At 44.6% G+C, this 19,525-nt stretch overlaps 1 protein-coding gene across 2 annotated transcripts in view; it reads right to left on the bottom strand.

The window, feature by feature from the left end:
- LOC147602580 (uncharacterized) overlaps positions 1–19,223 on the bottom strand; it is a 108,322-nt gene extending 89,099 nt beyond the window's left edge. The window contains exon 1 of one of the 2 annotated variants that reach the window (XM_086797863.1): positions 18,515–19,223. The gene's annotated coding sequence lies outside the window, so the exon portion shown is untranslated. Of the gene's footprint in view, positions 1–17,105; positions 17,836–18,514 lie in introns of those variants that run through there. The other variant, XM_086797862.1, reaches the window with a different exon arrangement.
- Positions 19,224–19,525: the final 302 nt, after the last annotated feature.

Here is a 19,525-nt window from a genome sequence, read left to right as displayed (position 1 = left end):
TCATGCTTATGAATGTGTTGTGATGCATATCTTGTTCTTTCTGCACAAGGTGCTGCTCCTCATTGTGTGTGAGTTTACTTTGGCATCCTTTGATATCATCTTTGTGGTCTTCGATATTTTCCCCTTTTATGGAGGCCATACAATGCTGGATACTCACCTCTTCAAAAACTTTGTCCTCAAAGTTTGCATGCCTAGAAGGATGGAGCTTTGAAAAATGCATATGACATAAATAGGGAAACAATATAGCACAATGAAAGAAGATTCAATTGTGTAATGTTGTGGGAAAAACGAACCCACACAAGACGGCAAGCGGAACGCCTCGCGATGCTTCATAGCATGGGAGAGAGAGGGGGAGGGTGAGGAAACAACGACATGAGGGAGGGTGTGGGGGAAGAGAGGGGTGGCAGAAGGGGAAAGTCACAACACAAAACCCAAAAGGAGGGGAGAAGGGAGAGGGGATGATATACATGGCATGGGTAGAGGAAGAAGAGTGAGATATCATACAAATGGTGGCATAGCTATATTGCAAAGGAGGGTGGAGGGGAAAAATACAAGCATATAGGCTATACAAGAGAGAGCGTGTCACATCAAGGAGCAGCCCCTCCTTTTATAACCAAAGGGAGAGGCTCTCGAAATAAATTTGCCATCCCACATGGGTAGTGTGAGATAGAGAATCTCCCATGTGAGCTAGGAGGGTACGCACTCTCAAATGTGTGCGACAAATCCTTGCCTCCATTTTCCACATAAATCAAACCCCCATAACCATAGTCTAAGATGCTCCATGGCTCCCACTCCTAATTTTATAATATACAACATGGGTCCATCCTACATGGAGAGGAAGGTCCAAGATTCTTATCCACCTCCACCTCACACACCTATTTTATACTATTTCTTCCATTGACTTTGGACCTATCCTACTAAATGCATGGATGGGACCGCCTAGGTGGAAGGGTCACACATGGGCATCGCTTGCCACCTCGACCATCTTTTTCTTATTATATTACTATCCTTATGGACTATGCACATAAAACACCTATGGGGCCACCTACATGGAAGGGTGGCACATGGGCTTGCCACCTCAACCTTGGGGCCTAGCACACATTATTTTATGCTACTAACGCCACACACACACATTCTCATTTTATTTATGCTATTTTCTTTGGTCATTTTTAGCCCATTACAGTTTCCCCCCCTAGGTAGGGAATGCAAAGCATCTCCATGCCTGGGAAAACCATGCACAAAGAAAGGCTTGAGATGTCGCTTGTTGAACACCTTCTTTCCATGTGGATCTTGCAACTCTTGAACTTCCACTGAACTGTTGCTACATTCCTTGATAACTTTGTATGGTCCTGACCATGTCGGAAGGAATTTCTTATCCATTTGATGATCTAGCCTGCTATCAAAACATAGCACCACATCACCTTTGGTAAAGTGACGTTCCCACCCTTTGCGGATCTTGGCATCTAGTCTGCCTTTTTGTCAATTCTTCTTGATTTTTGCATGATGTAAAGCATGCTGACAGGTCTCATCGAATCTTTCAAGCTGCACCAATTGGGCTTCCACCTTTTCATCTTCAGTCGTTTGCTGCTCTCATGCTAGCCGAAGGGCTGGAATTTCTATCTCCAAGGGTAGAGTGGCCTCGGTACCGTATACTAACTCAAATGGAGTGTGTCCAATAGAGGTCTTGTGAGTGACGTTATATGCCCATACTGCCTCGGCAACTTTTAAATCCCACTAACTTCGATGACCAGCTGCCATCTTACCCATGGACTTACATAAGAGACCATTAGTCCTCTCCACTTGACCCATGGATGCTGGATAATAGATGCTGGAGGTGCGGTGATTGATACCCATATGATCCATGAGAAACTCTACTGCTTCATTCAAGAATGGGCTCCCATGGTCTGACACAATTTTTATAGGGGTCTCGAACCTTGTGCATATACGTTCAAAGATGAAATTTGAAACCACCCTACCGTTTGTAAAGAGAGTGGGAGAGAAGGGAGGAGTCTCACTTGCAGCTTTCTCACACACACAATGGGGGAATACACACAAAGGTGGAGGCTAAAAACAGTTTTTCTCTTCTTAGTTGTGAAAGCCAAAAGAACTCTACGTACAAAAAGTAGATGAGCCCTATATGTGGGTCTCAAACCAAACTCATCTAACTAAGGTGGCATACTAACTGAGCCACGAACTAGAGTACATAAAGGTAGCTGTCATCCAGCTATTATTCATGGGAAGTGTACCAACCGCATCTGCAGCTAACAAGTCGGTGACATAAATACACAATGGTCACCCTGGCATATCACGAGTGGAGCTCGATATCTCAACACTCCCCCTCGAGCTCAATCCCAATTCCTGCACACCAAGCAGGTCTCTGAACTTGCGCAGCTTCTCTGCGCCCAATGCCTTCGTGAATATGTCAGCTACCTGATCCTCTGTGCTGACATAAACTAGATCAATAAGACCTAGTAAAACCTTCTCCCGCACATAGTGATAATGCACCTCAATGTGCTTTGTTCTGGCATGATAGACTGGGTTATTTGCCAAGTGTATAATGCTCATGTTGTCACAATAAATGACAATTGGCCCATCTGTAGACTGATGCATATCATAAAGTAGCTTTTGCAACCAAGCTACCTCACATGCAGCCATCGCTGCACCCCTGTACTCAGCCTCCGTGCTCGACAAGGCAACTGTAGGCTGTTTCTTGCTGCTCCAAGTGACTGCAGCACTCCCAAAAGAGAACACACAAAAGAGAATACTACCAACCCAATCAGCATCAGTGTATCCATGCAGTTGTATCTGAACCCCAGTCTCATAAAATAGTCCATACTGCAATGTGGACTTCACATACCTGAGTATGCGTCTGGTCGCATCCAAATGCGGTTTCCTTGGAGCCTGCATAAACTGACTTACCAATCCAACAGCATAGCTCAAATCTGGCCTGGTAATAGTCATATAAATCAAACTTCCTACTATGCGTCTATACATAGTAGGGTCTTCCAAAAGCTCACCTGCATCTGCACTCAGCTTCACATTCTGCTCCAAAGAAATTGAAATAGGCTTACAGCCTGTCATCCCATATTTGGACAGCATGTCCAATCCATACTGTCTCTGCAAGAGCCATATCCCACTTGGTGATCTAATCACCTCAATGCCCAAGAAGTAACACAGCTCTCCCAAATCCTTCATCTCAAACTTCTGCTTCAATAGCATTTTCACATGAAGGATATCTTCATCACTATCACCTGTGATGATCAAATCATCAACATAAATGACAAGCAGCATAATACCTTTCTCTGTTTTTCTCACATAAAGTGAGAAATCTGCTTTGGAAATCTGAAAGCCAATAGTGACAAGATACTCTCCTATCTTGTCAGACCATGCTCTAGGTGCTTGCTTCAAGCCATACAAGGCTTTCTTCAACCTGCAAACAAACTCAGGATGAACATGATGGAATGTAATGCTCAGTCCTTCTTCTATTCCCCAAAATCATCATCTTGAGGGAAGGCCTACTTCATGATGTTGATCTTGAGGGAAGGTGTTGAGAGTTCACGCTCAACATCATGTGATCATGTGTGCATAGCACCATCACGTGATCATATGTGCATAGCACTAACCTTATAGAGTGCTATAAAGGAAAGGGTTAGATCCCCTAACCCTGACCCTAAAAGGGTTTGTATATATTCTATTTTTTCAACTAAATCTAGTGTACAGTTAGTCATTTGTGGTGTGCTCTCTAGCTGTGCCCTCTCTCCTCATCTCCACTCTTCTCCTCTCCCCTCCTCATATTTTGTCATGGTATCAGAGCTCCCTTGCCTTCCGCTGAGGCATTGCGATTCTTGAGAGTGCGAGAGAGATTGTGAGATTGAGAGTTCTCTTGAGTGATTGTGAGATCCTTCCCTTCACTTCCGTTGAGAAAAATTTCCGTTATTCCTTAAGAGATTTCGTTCATTTCTTGAGATTTCCTTGTGAGGATTTAAATTCATTTTGTGAGACATTCTTATTGTGAGAGAGAGAGATTTCATGAGAGATTTCTATTGATTGAGACGGCTATCAACAGCCTAGCTGCATCTCCAACGAACTCCTCAACAACAAGCTCCCGGTTCGATAAGCAACTCGAGCTCACGATGAACCTTTGAGCTCCTAGTGCCTTTGAGCTCTTCCATCACCAGCTGCAACGACAGCATCTTCAGGTGACTCAGACGGCCTCTCGCTTCATCAACAAAGGATCTGCCATCCAGTCTGCAACACGCTCCAGTGCACTTCATAGCCATCTAACGCCTACAACCACTAAGGCGATCCGCTAAACAAAAGGCTCACCGACTGCTCCATCGACTAAGCCCCTGCAACGGCGGTGGCTTACCTCTCCAAGCAACCACTTAGACCGTGTTCCAGCTCCTCCAACCGGGTCCTCAACGAGCCACGCTCCTAGTAGCTGCGCTCTTCAACGGCCCAGCCTCATCTACGGCGACGCAACGCGCATGCCTCAACGCAGCTCCATCGACCAGCTCCAACGTCTTGCCCAGCATAGCTCCAACATCGCTCCTATGGCCGACACTCAGCACAAAGCTTCTCCACGCTGAGACTCCAAGCACACGGTGCAGATCTCACACTAGCAAGACTCTTTGTCTTTCAGCGCGCCTAAGGCACTCGGCCAACCATCACCTTCAGCGATTGCTTGCACCGACCTCCTACAACGACCGCATCATCGGCGACTTAGCACGCTCCAGCTCGCTCAACCCGACGATCCTCCTGCGACAAGGCTCCATATCGCCATCGACGCCAGCGCCACACGACGGGCGGCTCCTCGACGACCAGCAAACAGCGCCATCCTCCGAACAGCTCCAACACGCGCCAGCCGCCTCACCAGAGCTCACGGGCTCCCTCGACACACAGCATGTACACACGTAAGCCCTCCTTCAACACCTGCAAGCCCGGCTCCTAGAGCCTCTCCTTCAAGATCTGGCGGCTCTTCCACAGCCGAACGGAAGCTCCAGCACCTACGACCTTCTACTGCGCCATCAACAAACAAACGCCGACGGCAACGGAATCTACACAGATTCCGAATAATCTACTAAAGATTCCGGCTGCCCACGAAGCGACACGTGGCAGATAAGGGGCTACCCTTATCCCCTGATAGACCTCACCTTTGGTTAGAAAGTTGACACGTGGCAGTCGACTACCACGTCATCACCTTATCTCCAGCTGCCACATCACCAGTGCCACGTCAGTGCACCACATCATCACCGACCGCCACATCATCACTGACAGCCACGTCAGCAAGCCACGTCACTTGTGCCACGTCAGCAATCCACGTCATCAGTGACACGTCATCAGGCCACGTCAGCAGTGCCACCTCAGCAGTGCCACCTCAGCTGTCCAGTCAGCACTCACCTCTGCAGGCACACACAGTGCTTCACAGGCACTTCATGTGACCACTCCTGCCACCTCAGCACAGAGCTTCACTGGCACACCTCTTGCTAGGCACAGTGCCACATCATCACTGCATGTGACTCACAGTGACACATCATCATTGAGCACCATTTGGACTCCTTTTGCCCCTCCACCTAGATCAAGTCGTATCTCTTGATCCAGGAAGAATTTGAGGGCGCTCCAAAAAGGAAAGTCGCTCGTTTTTTCGTGCTCTACGCGCTCGTCACATCACGCGCACACTTCGGCACAAGTTACACTCACATTTGAGCCTCGCCGACAAAACCACTTCCTTCACGCACATTTGCCTCTACATCGACGCATCTGACCCAGCACTTAAAAAGAACAAAAGAAAAGGAATTATTTGCTGTTCTTTCATCGATCGACGGTTGGTTTAGATCTAGATCAGAGTAGACTAGATCGCCATAGAGGGGATGCTTTGAATTTCCCCAAGTTGCCAATCTAAGCCATGCTCGAAATTCTCGACTAGTACCTACTCGGAGTCAGTCCATACGCTCACATACGGTTTCACATCATTACATTACCTGAAACCTTACGTTCATCAGTTCAGTGAGCAGACTTCAGAGTTCAGAGGCATTGCAGATTGATTCAGTGGGCAGATAGCATTTGATTTCACACACATGCCACCATTGTAAAGCCTATTCGGCTATCTCACGGCATCGTGCACATCATTTCAGCCTTGTAAAGCCTCTTGGATATTCCCGGCATCATTACCACAAGCCTTGTAATACAGATCAGATTTTATATACTGCAGTTCTATCTTCACCGACAGTACAGAGATTTCACTTGGCATATTCAGTGTTTTGCAGTTGATTCATACAGAGATTTTTACGACACTCTTGAGTACATTTCTTGCACCATGTCAACTAGCAACCTCAATTTGGAGGCATCTGCTAAGTTAGACAACTCCAATTACGGTACATGGAAATACCGAATGGAGACCATTCTTGTGCTTCAGGACAAATGGGAGTATGTCGATGGGTCTACACCTAGACCATTGGACAATCCAGCCACCAGTAGCTCTACTGCATCTGTTGTCACAGCATCAGCAACGGCATCTACATCAGGATCTACATCTACACAAACAGTTTCCGCACCAGTAGCAGATCCTGCCATTGCCCGAGCTCAAGCAGAATGGGATAAGAAAGACAAGTATGCCTATCACCTGATCAAGCAGAATGTGCAAGATGTTATGCTAGGACAGCTCAACACAGTCAAGACATCAAAAGAAGCATGGGATATGTTCGCAGCTCTCTACGAGTCCAAGAACACATCCAGGATTCTCACCCTGAGAAATCAGATCAACCAGAGTTTCCGCAACAGCAGTGAAACCGGTCATGCTTATGTACTCCGCATAAAAGACTACAACAATCAACTTGCAGCAGCAGGAGAGACTATGAACCCCGCAGAAATGGTTCAAGTCATTCTGAATGGACTAGGAGAAGGATACGAAAATCTAGTCCAGAGTATTGCCATCCAACGGCAAATTCCGACACTGGAAGAACTTCAGTCAGTCCTACTTGGTGAAGAACTCAGGACTCAGGCCATTCAAGCACGTAAAGGTCATTCTAATGATCGGGCATTCACAGCTTCAGGCCAAGGCAGAGGCAGAGGTAGATCATACCAGAAAAGTGGTCATCATCAGCAGCAAAATCAAAGTCAGAATCAGCATCAGCAACATCCTCAGCAGCATCAGAATCAACAAAGAGGAAATCATTCCAATCGAGGAAGATTCCAAGGACGAGGGAATGCATCCACCAACGTGTCACACATTCAGTGCCACTACTGTCACAAGTTTGGACACTATGAAAGAGATTGCCGCAAGAAGTAGTACGACCAAGGCGGTCAATCCAACAGTAATCGAGGGAATTTCCGAGGTAGAGGAAATCATCGTGGTGGACATTCTAGTCACAGTCATTTTGCAAATGAACATGGAAATATGTTTCTTGCAAGTGAGGAATTGCAACAGACTGATACAATGTACCTCGACATTGATTTGAATCCCAAAGAAGATTTCAGCTATCAAGTCGACCAAGTGGAACAGGATCCTTGGTACATCGATAGCGGTGCATCGTCTCATATGACAAATCATCGAGAATGGTTCACAGAAATGAAGCCATTAGAAGGTTAGAAAAATGTCATCTACACAGCAGACAATACACCGAATCCAGTTCAAGGGACAGGTGTTATCCCTATGAACAATTTCATTGGTACAAAAGGATTAGTCAAAGATGTGCTCTATGTTCCGAAGCTCAGCAAGAACCTTTTATCAGTAGGTCAAATGACGGAACACAATTACAAAGTCATCTTCAACGGTGATGAATGCACTATCAGAGACAAGTCCAAAAGATGTCAGCTAGTAGCAAAAGGTGTCAAGGAAGGACACTTATACAGAATACTAGCTACAGTACCAGATAAGCATGCCATGTCACTTCAATCGCAACAGATGCCACTATCTGCAAAATGGCACAAGAGATATGGTCATGTCAATTTCAAGTACTTGTTAGATCTCAGGAATCAGAATATGGCAATTGGGATTCCGAAGCTACAGTTTCTTGGAAAAGTTTGCGAAGCATGCTGCTTCGGCAAACAAAAGCGAACCAACTTTGTCAGAAGTACCTCTCGTGCACGAGGTATTCTTGATTTGATACACACAGATGTATGGGGTTATGCCCAGACCCGCAGCATAAATGGTTCACTTTACTACTTGACCTTCATCGACGACTACAGCAAATATTGTTGGGTCTACTTTCTGAAAGAGAAATCTGAAGTGTTTTCCAGATTTCAAGAATTCAAAGCCATGGTAGAAAACCAGACAGGCAGAAAGATCAAGGTCATGAGATCAGATAGAGGAGGTGAATACATGTCTTCAGCATTCATGAACTTTTGCAAAAATCACGGCATACGAAGACAATTCACATGTGCAGATACTCCTCAGCAGAATGCAAGAGCTGAAAGAAAGAATGGGACTTTAGCAGACAGTGCTAGAGCAATGCTTAGTGAAAAGCATCTTCCAAATCAGTATTGGGCAGAAGCAATAGCTACAGCAAACTACTTGCTTAATCGGCTTCCTACCGAACCGATACAGGGTATGACTCCTTATGAAGCCTTCACTGGACAAAAGCCACACATTGGGCATCTCCGCATATTTGGTTGTATAGCATATGCCCACATACATGATGATCATCGCAGGAAATTGGATGCGAAGTCACGCAAATGCATCATGGTTGGCTACAGTGAAGAAAGCAAAGCATACAAATTGTATGATCCCATCAACCACAAAGTCATTATCTCCAAAGATGTAATCTTTGATGAGGAATCAGAATGGAAAACCTCACCTACACAGGAGATAGAAGCATCGACTTCACAGTCATCTACAGAACAGGTTGATGAAGAAGAGCAAGAATTGCCAGCAACACCCCAAGCAGAGCCACAGCAGCTCAGACGGTCTACTAGGGAAAGCAGACCTCCAGCCAGATTGACAGATGCTCAGAAAGGCAAAGCAATTCAGGTGGAAACCATCAACTATGCTCTTATGACTACCATCATGGCTACAGAAGAGCCAGTGTACTTCGAAGACGCAGTAGACAAGCCAGAATGGCAAACTGCTATGAATGAGGAAATGGATGCTTTGTATAAGAATAATACTTGGGAATTATGCGACCTTCCACCAGGAAAGAAGGCCATAGCAAACAAATGGGTATACAAAGTGAAGTACAATCCAGATGGCAGTATTCAGAGATACAAAGCCAGATTAGTTGCAAAAGGATTTGCACAACAATATGGTCAAAACTACGATGAGACTTATGCTCCAGTAGCAAAGATGGATTCCATACGGTTCTTGATATCACTAGCGACACTCAGCAGATGGAATGTGTATCAGCTCGATGTCAAGAATAATGGTTATCTAGACGAGGAAGTCTACATGCAACAACCAGCAGGTTATGTTGAACCAGAAAAAGAGAATAAGGTTTGCCATCTCAAGAAAAGTCTCTACGGCTTAAAACAAGCACCCAGAAGTTGGTACAGCAGAATAGACAAGTATTTTGCTGATTTGGGATACATGAAGTCCAATGCAGATCATACTCTCTACTACAAAGTTCAAGGGGAAGACATTACTATTGCACTTTTGTACGTAGATGATCTGATTGTGACAGGAAGCAAGGATAGCTTCATCAGAAAATTGAAACAAGACTTATCTGCAGAGTTCGACATGAAAGATCTTGGACTTATGCACTATTGTCTTGGAATTGAGTTCTGGAGAGATTCAGATAGCACATTCATGAGTCAACTCAAGTATGTTGACAGTCTCCTGAAGAAGTTTCATATGGCAGATTGCAAGATTGCAGCCACTCCCATGGAACAGAATGTGAAACTTACTAAAGATTCAGAAAAGCCTACAGTCAATGACAGATACTACAGGCAACTCATCGGATCTCTTATATATCTGGCAATCACACGGCCAGATATTTGTTATGCAGTAAGCTCACTAGCACAGTTTATGGCAAATCCAAAACAGTCTCATTGGAATGCAGCCAAAAGAGTCTTGAGATACATCAGAGGTACAAGACAGTTTGGGATAGAATACAGAGGAAGTCATCCACGGTTGCATGGATACTGTGACAGTGACTATGCCGGAGATCATGAGACCAGGAGATCGACACAGGGATATGCATTTTTCCTTGGTCAAGGTGCTATATCATGGTTGTCAAACAAACAGCCAACTGTTTCTTTGTCTTCGACTGAAACAGAATATAGAGCACTCACTACAGGTGCATGTGAGGCTATATGGCTCAGAAGACTATTGTCAGAAACAGATTACTTTGATGAGACAAAGCCAACAACAATATACTGTGATAATCAATCGGCTCAAGCATTGGCCAAGGATCCAGTATATCACTCCAGAACAAAGCACATTGATGTCAGAGAGCACTTCATCAGAGAAAGAGTGTTACTTGGTGACATCACACTACAGCATTGTGATAGCAAAGAGAATGTTGCAGACATCTTTACCAAACCACTCGGTAAAGAGCTATTCGAGAAACACCGACTAGCTCTTGGTTTGACGCAGAGGAAGGACATTCCCATTAAAGGGGTGTGATGGAATGTAATGCTCAGTCCTTCTTCTATTCCCCAAAATCATCATCTTGAGGGAAGGCCTACTTCATGATGTTGATCTTGAGGGAAGGTGTTGAGAGTTCACGCTCAACATCATGTGATCATGTGTGCATAGCACCATCACGTGATCATATGTGCATAGCACTAACCTTATAGGGTGCTATAAAGGAAAGGGTTAGATCCCCTAACCCTAACAATAAAAGGGTTTGTATATATTCTATTTTTTCAACTAAATCTAGTGTACAGTTAGTCATTTGTGGTGTGCTCTCTAGCTGTGCCCTCTCTCCTCATCTCCACTCTTCTCCTCTCCCCTCCTCATATTTTGTCAGAGCAGCATGAACATAACCTGGTGGCTGCTCCATATAGACCTCTTCTTGCAAGTCACCATGCAAGAAAGCATTCTTTACATCCATCTGATGTAAAGACCATCCCTTTGATGCAACCATAGCAATGACTGCTCTTACGGTTGCCATCCTTGCAACCGGACTGAATGTTTCTTCATAGTCAATGCCATATGTCTGTGCATACCCTTTGACAACTAACCTTGCCTTGTATCTGTTCACAGAACCATCTGCATTGTGCTTCACCTTATAAACCCACTTGCAGCCAATTGCATTCTTATCTTTAGGCAAAGGCACCAATTCCCATGTAGCATTCGCTTCCAAGGCATCCATTTCTTCATCCATGGCTATCTCCCATTTTTCTTTTCCCATGGCTTGCTCAAAAGAAGTGGGTTCTGGTTCCTGTATCACTTTGACCATATAGGCATAGTGAATGGCTGTAAATCCATCATATTTCAGCCTATCCACAGGATACCTAGCTTTGGTAGACCTGCGCAAAATAGGCTCACTACCAGGTGCTCTCAAAACATCCCTGGTCTTCCTTACTCCAAGTGTAACAACAGAAGGAATACCCAACTCATCATCAATGCTCTGTTCTGAGCCACTGGATTCACCATCCACATAAGAGTGACCTGCATTCACATCAACCATGGGCTAATCTACTTTCTCTTTTCCCTTTCGTGATACCTGCATACCACTATTTGCATTGCTTTGAGGAGATTCTCCTGATCTCAATCTGCCTGTCCATGGCGAAGTATGTGAACTGCTACTAGAGGACACTCCAAGTCCACTAATATTTTGTGATTGCTGCTGTGAATTCTGTGCAGCATTACCATTTTGTGCATCTCCATCATCAATCACATTTACTGGTTTATACCAGCTGCTCATCTCATCAAAAACAACATCTCTACTCATTGTAAACTTACGAGTAGAAGGGTTATAGCATCTATACCCTTTCTGCTGCAGAGAATAACCAATAAAGATGCACTTCTCAGCTTTTGGATCCAACTTGGATCTCAACTCATCTGACACATGAACATAGGCAATGCAACCAAAAATTTTCAAATGAGAAATATCTGGTTTCCTACCAGTATACATCTCCTCTGGCGTCATGCCATGTATTGCTGCAGTGAGAGTCCTGTTCATTATGTAGACTGCTGTAGCAACTGCTTCAGTCCAATAATAATCTCGCAGGCATTTTTTGTTAAGCATGGCACGAAATACCTCTCCAATATGCCTGTTTTTCCTTTCTGCAACTCCATTTTGCTGTGGAGTATGACTGCATGAATATTGCTGCTTTATGCCATGCTCTTGCAAGAAACTTGCAAACTCATTTGAGAGGTACTCTCCCCCTCCATCTGACCTTAGGCATTTTATTTGCAATCCTGTTTCTTTTTCAACCATAGCCTTAAAGGCTTTGAAATGCCCAAACACTTCACTTTTCTTCTTCATAAAATACACCCAAACTTTTCTGCTGTAGTCATCAATAAAAGTGACAAAATAATGACAGCCTCCAATAGATGCAGCTTTAGTAGTCCACACATCAGAGTGGATTAATTCTAATGGCTTCTTACTCTCTTGAACATGTCTAGGAAATGGTTTCCTTGCCTGTTTTCCAAATTGACAGGCTTCACATACCTTATGCATTTCTGCAACCTTGAACTTAGGCAAACCTGCAACAATATTTTGGGCCTGCATTAATTTAAGTCGCTGTACATTAACATGACCAATGCGTTTATGCCAAATATCAATATCTGCAACTACACCGGTCCCATGTGCAAACATTGCTGCACTCAATTCAGGCATGTTCGCATCTAACGTAAACATCCTGCCCTTCTTCTTTCCTTTTGCTATCAAGCGACCTTTATTTTTCATGTCCTCAACAAAGCATCCATGAGGATTAAATCTGACTTGCAAGCCCTGCTCAACCATTTGACCAACAGAAACCAGGTTCTTAGTGATATTCGGGACATGAAATACATCAGACAGGTATTTCTTTTTCCCATCCTGCATAGACATAGGAATTTTACCAACCTGCACAATAGGATGTGCAGTATCATCACCAGTCTCCACATATCCTGGTCTTTCCATTTCCCTTGCATCCTGCATCCATTCTGCATGACCTGTCATGTGGTTTGACGCACCTGAGTCAATATACCACACATCATTGCTTTCTTCTGCACTTGTCACAGAATTGGTCATGTGCTGCACCATAAACAGATGCTCATTTCTGTCATCACCCTGTCTACTAGAGGATGCATAATTCCCTTGCTGCAATTTTCCACTCATGATGTCATTTTGCTTTTTATAGCAGTCTTTACCCATATGACCCATTTTGCCACAGTAGTAGCATTCAACATTACCGTTTGCATTTTTTCCTCTCAGCCATCCACCACGACCTCTTTGGCTCCCCCTGCCTCTAAAGTTACCACGTCCTCCTCCATAGGACTGGTTTTCTTGATTTTGCTGCATATTCTGATTTCTACCACTGCCTCCAGATCGGCCTCCTCTACCTCTGCCTCTACCTCTTCCAGCATTTGAGTAGAAGACAGTTTCTTTTGAAGTTCCTCCTGAAGAAGATGCACCACCATTTCTCTGCTCTTCAGAAATTAGAAGAGCAATCAACTCCTCAAAGTTAGGAAAATTCTCACGGATGGCAATGGATGTCCGGAACTGTGCATAGTCCTTCCCTAGACCATTCAAGGTCACAGAAACTAAATCATCATCTTCCACTGGCGACCCAATGGAACCAAGTGCATCTGCAATCCTCTTCACCTTCATGTGGTAGTCATTGATGCTCATATTTTCTCTCTGCACATTATGCAACTCCTGCTTGAGCTGCATTTTCCTGGCTTGCGTATTTGTGCTATACATTTTTGCCAAAGTATCCCATGCCTCCTTCGGCGTGTTTGCATCCTGAATATGCACAATCATCGGATCTGAAATACTGATAGACAACCAATACATGACTTTTCTAGCTCTCTCATGCCAAACTTTAAATGCCTGCATTTCCTGTTGATTGGGAACCATAAAAAGAGCTGGTTCTTGTTCATTTCCAGTAATGAGCTCCCAATAGCCTTTTCCCATAAGGAAATTCGTCATTCTGAACTTCCATGCTTGGAAGTTGTGCTTGTCAAGCTTTTCAGTGACAATATGTGAGAAAGAGTCAGACGCCATTACTGAACATTGCAAAATATTCTGTCACTGCAAAAAACACAAGTTCTGCCTCACAAGGGCAAAGCTGCAAAACTGGCGAAAGTGGTGTTTGACCACACAATCACTTCCTAGTGACGATTTTGCATCAACAGGCAATAAGAATGCTTCTGTCACTCCCAATATCTCTGCGCACAGGCATACGATGCAATTTCTGCGGCAACTTTTCACGGACCTGCAGAACAATGGTCGCACAGCAAAAAACAGGGCACTTTTCTGAGTGCCTGCGGAAAACTTCCGCCACCAAAACGGGCCCCGAAACGGCCTCGAATCAGAGAAGGGCGTCCCAATCTCGCCGCACCGCGAAGGGCGTCCCAATCTGAGACACTGCACTCTTGCACTTTTTGGCTGTGCTACTTGCAGAGATTTGCTCCCAAACTCGAAAAAGGAAAGCAGCACTCGTCCTCTTACCAAGACACCGCGAACTTGGTTTGCTTTCTTGAGCTCCTCACCACGAACCAGGCTCTGATACCATGTAAAGAGAGTGGGAGAGAAGGGAGGAGTCTCACTTGCAGCTTTCTCACACACACAATGGGGGAATACACACAAAGGTGGAGGCTGAAAACAGTTTTTCTCTTCTTAGTTGTGAAAGCCAAAAGAACTCTAAGTACAAAAAGTAGATGAGCCCTATATGTGGGTCTCAAACCAAACTCATCTAACTAAGGTGGCATACTAACTGAGCCACGAACTAGAGTACATAAAGGTAGCTGTCATCCAGCTATTATTCATGGGCAGTGTACCAACCGCATCTGCAGCTAACAAGTCGGTGACATAAATACACAATGGTCACCCTGGCATATCACGAGTGGAGCTCGATATCTCAACACCGTTTGCCACAGGAAGGGCTACAGCTTCAGCCCACTTGGTGACATATTGTGTGGCAACCAAAAGATACTTCTTCTTTTGAGCCTTCATAGGCAATGGACCCACAAAATTTATGCCTCACTTCTAAAAGGGATGGATGGACATCACCGAGTGGTTTTGCCCAGGCTGTAAATCTTTTCTACCGAAAAACTGACAAGACTCACAGGTTTTACAATAAAGAGCAAGTCCTTGAACATGGATGGCCGATAATATCCTGCATCAAAATTTTCTTGGTGGTATAGTCAGTTGCATAATGTCTCCCACAAAAACCATCATGATATTACTTCAGCACCTTGGACACTTCATGGGCATCAATAGCACTCCTTAGAACTCCATCTAGGCCTTTGCAGTACAACACTCCATCAAAAAGTGTATAGCGCCTACTATCCTTACGGATCTTTTTCCGCTCATAACTAGAGCAATTGGGAGGAAAAGAGAACGTGGTCAAAAACCCATAGATACCACCATACCAAGAATCACTTGAATCAATGGCAGCTACAATGTTTAAATTGGGGCACTCCTCCAAATCAATCAAGGCATTCTTCAAGTTTGAACATCCCCCTTTTACAATCTTGAAGGAAAAGTCATACTCTTGAAGGATTGCCAACCACTTAGCCAGATGGCCCAAGGGGTTTGGTGACTGCAAAACCTGCTTTGCAAGACCATTGCTTGAAATAATGACAAAGGGTTCGCCTACCACATAATGCTTAAACTTTTCAATGCAAAACACCAAGGACAAAGCGTGTTTGTCTGCATCTAAGTAGCGCTGCTCTATCTCAAGCATTTGTTGCGAGGCAAAATGAATAGGGTACATGAACTGATCCTCTCCCTGTTGAAGAAGAATGCGGCCATGCGGACCTTCATGACATGCTCATCCCTTCTAGAAAATATGCAGAAATCATCTAAGAATACCTCCAAGACAATCCCTAGATAAGGGGCAAACACCATCTGCATGAACCGCTAGAATGTGGCTGGTGCATTGGTGAGGCCAAACGGCATAACTTTGAAAGCAAATGTCCCCCACGGGGTTGCAAATGTAGTCTTGCATACATCCTCCTCCGCAATCCTTATCTGATAAAATCCAGAGTATCCATCACAAAAAGTATACATCTCATGGCCACTCACCTTCTCCAAGATGATATCTTGAAAGGGCAAGGGATGATGATCTCTCCTGGTGGCAGCATTAACCTTTTTGTAGTCGATGCAAACCCACCACTTGTTCTTCTCTTAGGAGTCACTACCACTGGTGAAACCCATTCTGTGTTGTGAACTGGAACAATAAACCCTGCTTCTACCAACTTCTGTATTTCTATATATAGGGCATCAGTCTGAATAGGCCCCAACCTTCGGTACTTTTGGGCTATGGGCTTGGCATCAGGCTTCAACTCAATCTTATGTTCTATGGCAGTCACATGATGAAGATGATGGTAACTAGTGTTGCAAAGAGATCATAAAAATCTTTGAACATCTCCAAGAATTCATCTCTTTCACTAGAAGTGAGATCAGGTGAAAGCATAGATTCTAGTTGCTTAGGAGAGGCGGTCATTTTCTCTATAGGCTGCGGAGCTGGTGATACTTCCATTAAGTAAATCTCTTCTTTGGAGGCCTCCTCCCCCCCGTATCTGGGGATTCAGATACAGTAGATGCGGCAGAATCACTCCCTAGCTCCTCCTCTTCTTCTGGTTCTTTCGCATTTGGTTGAATGGGAATTTTCTCCTTAGAGGTGCCAAAAGACATGTGACCAGTCTTCCAGTAACTGACTGCATCACTACTTCTCAGCCATAGTCGCCCTAGTATGGCTGGGTAACTCCTCCCTGTATCTTCTATGTCCACTACGTAGAAATTGACTATAGTGGTCAATCCATTGACGGTGATATGCAAGTCTTCAATAACTCCCATAGTAGTGAGTCTTCTTTCGTCGGCCACTTTGATTTGAGTAGATGATCTCCTTGTACACCTTAGATTTAGCTTTTTCATGATACGGGGTACAATGATATTGCAAGCAGCACCACCATCAACACACACGCTCCTAATGCAACAATTATCATTGATGACATCCACGGTGTGTGGGTGTCGATCAATATCTTTTGAAATGGAAGAAATCTCACGTACCTTTCCTTTGTTCTTGGACTTCCGTGTAGAAATCCCTTATTGCAGCTCACGCCTTACTTTGGGGCTTAGTGCTATTAGCTGCAAGAGCATGATATTTAGGGATCTGTTGGCAATGTCTTGGATGACAGAGTAATCTTCTTGCCCTGCTCCTATTGGAAATTCTGATGGTGACCATCTGCTTTTGCGGGTTCTTGGGACCTTAGTTTCTTTCCCTATGGGGGAATTCGCCATCTCGACATCCGGGGACTCAAAAAAAGATACTTTTTTCTTCGGGCGGCCTAGACTCTGGCTAGAGGAAGGGTCTGCAACTTCATGGCTTCTTTTCCCAAGGTCTAGAACCTCCACATCTGAATCCCTGGCATCTAATTCGCCAAGGAGGTCTACTCGTGGGACATTCGGGCACTCTGTGCAGTAGTGTCCTTTTTGGTGGCAATCAAAGCAAACAACATTGGCGTGTTCCCTTGGAATGCGGCTGGATTGGTTCCTTATTCCTATCATCTCGAGTCGAAGATCATTCAATGCCTTGGTCAGGTCACTGTTGTCTTAGCAGGAGGGGTAGGAAGGAGGGGGGCTTGAGGAGGGCGAGGTTGGGCAAACCCTCCCGGTGGAGGTTGAGGATAAACACCTGGAGGTGGTTGACCATACATACTAGTTGGAGGTTGCGAATAGACACCTAATGGGGGTTGAGGATATGTACCTGGAGGAGGTTGAGGGAATACACCTGGAGGAGGTACCCTAGGTGGACGCTGAAGGAGTCGAGAAGGTTGGGGTGGAACAAAGGCTTTCTTAAAAGCAGGGTCAAACTGCACTTTATCAAACTTTTGTGCAAGGCCTTGTACATCTACCATGGTTTTTTGGTTTTCCCATGTCAGCTTTAGGCAGAATTCATCATTGGCCCCTGCAATCAGGTAACTCAACACATGTTGAGTCATTCCAGCTTGGAATTTGGCATTATCCTCCTACATGGCAATCAAGCGATCTAGGAGTACGGCTGCACAATCCACATATCGACGCGCCGTCTCACCTTCCTCCTGCTTCAGATTCGCCACCTGCAGCTGCCGAGAGTCTTGGCCAACTCTGACGAACTGACTCTGGCTACTTTTTGTACCATACCTGGGCTAAACCTTCCAGAAATATAGGAAGGACCAGCAACCATCTATCTTCTGTTAAGAAATTAAGAGAAACACAACGGCACTTAAACGCCACGAGATATTCATTGGGATTTTCATCCATCCACCCACTGAATACAGGAATGTCGGCCATAGTAGCAAAGAAAAGACTATGCACAGGAAGATGGAGGATGAAAGTAAGAGGAACTATTGACGAGGCACTCGATGCACATCAAATTGTTCATCAATGCGAACAAACAGCTAAGATAAAAGTCACAAGTTGCAGGGCTTGCACGTCACCTTCAGCTTCCTCCAGCTCTTGCAGCCTCCATGAGATTTCTTCCAGTGGCGTGTGGTCTAGCATCTCACTCCTCTAGGCAGACCTTAACCCTTGGTACACAAGCTGCTCGTGCCAAAGAATCAACAACACTATTTTGTGACCTTGGGATGTGTCGCACTTGGACTTCTTGAAAATCTCTACATAGTTGAGTTACTTGTCGATGACGTGAAGTTAAGTTTTCACTTCGAGCCTTCCAGTCTCCTTTCACTTGTCAGTAGACGAGTTGTGAATCGCCCAATACCTCAAGTTAAGTGATGTGATGGTCTCTAGCTTTCTCCAAGCCAAAGATAAGTGCAGAGTATTCTGCTTGATTACAAGTGTCTGCCACTATTGGGCTGCCATAACGGAATTCCTCTCCATGAGGTGAAATCAGGGTCACTCCCATGCTGGTTGCTTTTGTGGAATACTTAAAGGCACCATCAAAGTGCAAGACCCAAGTTGACCTCATGTGAGAACCAAGATGCGCACATCCCAAGTTTCCCGATAATCCAAGATTGAAAGAATGAACGGATGAGGCGAAGCCAAGATTTCGACTAACCGCTTGAGACCAAACAAACTCAATCCTTTGCTGAAAACTCACCGTCTGCCCAAACAATATTATTACATGCAGCTCATAATGGGGAACAAAAGGCTGATTTGGTACAAAAGGATTCCGGGGTCGAAACATTTCAACCATATAGGTGCATATTATTACAAAGAAACTCTGAAAAACCTAACTTTTTTGCATATTCATAATAGTAGCTCCTTGGCTTTTCTGATCCTTTGACCTACTTCTTAGATACCCTTTTCTTTTTTACCTTCAAAGGCATGGAATTTGATGAACAACTAGAGTCAGGCATCTCCTGAACACTAGATCAAGTGTAGTTAACTGCCTCTAGAAAGCCTTACCATTTACGGATCTTTGTTTCTTGTGAGGAATCTATTGAGATATCAAGCTCAATCCCACATGTGATGCCTAGGTGATTGTCATT

This window comes from Cibotium barometz, unplaced genomic scaffold, assembly GCF_041138505.1.
Source record: "Cibotium barometz isolate CiBa-2024 unplaced genomic scaffold, ASM4113850v1 ctg453, whole genome shotgun sequence".
NCBI classification, from domain to species: Eukaryota; Viridiplantae; Streptophyta; class Polypodiopsida; order Cyatheales; family Cibotiaceae; genus Cibotium; species Cibotium barometz.
This window is presented reverse-complemented; position numbering and strand designations above follow the sequence as displayed.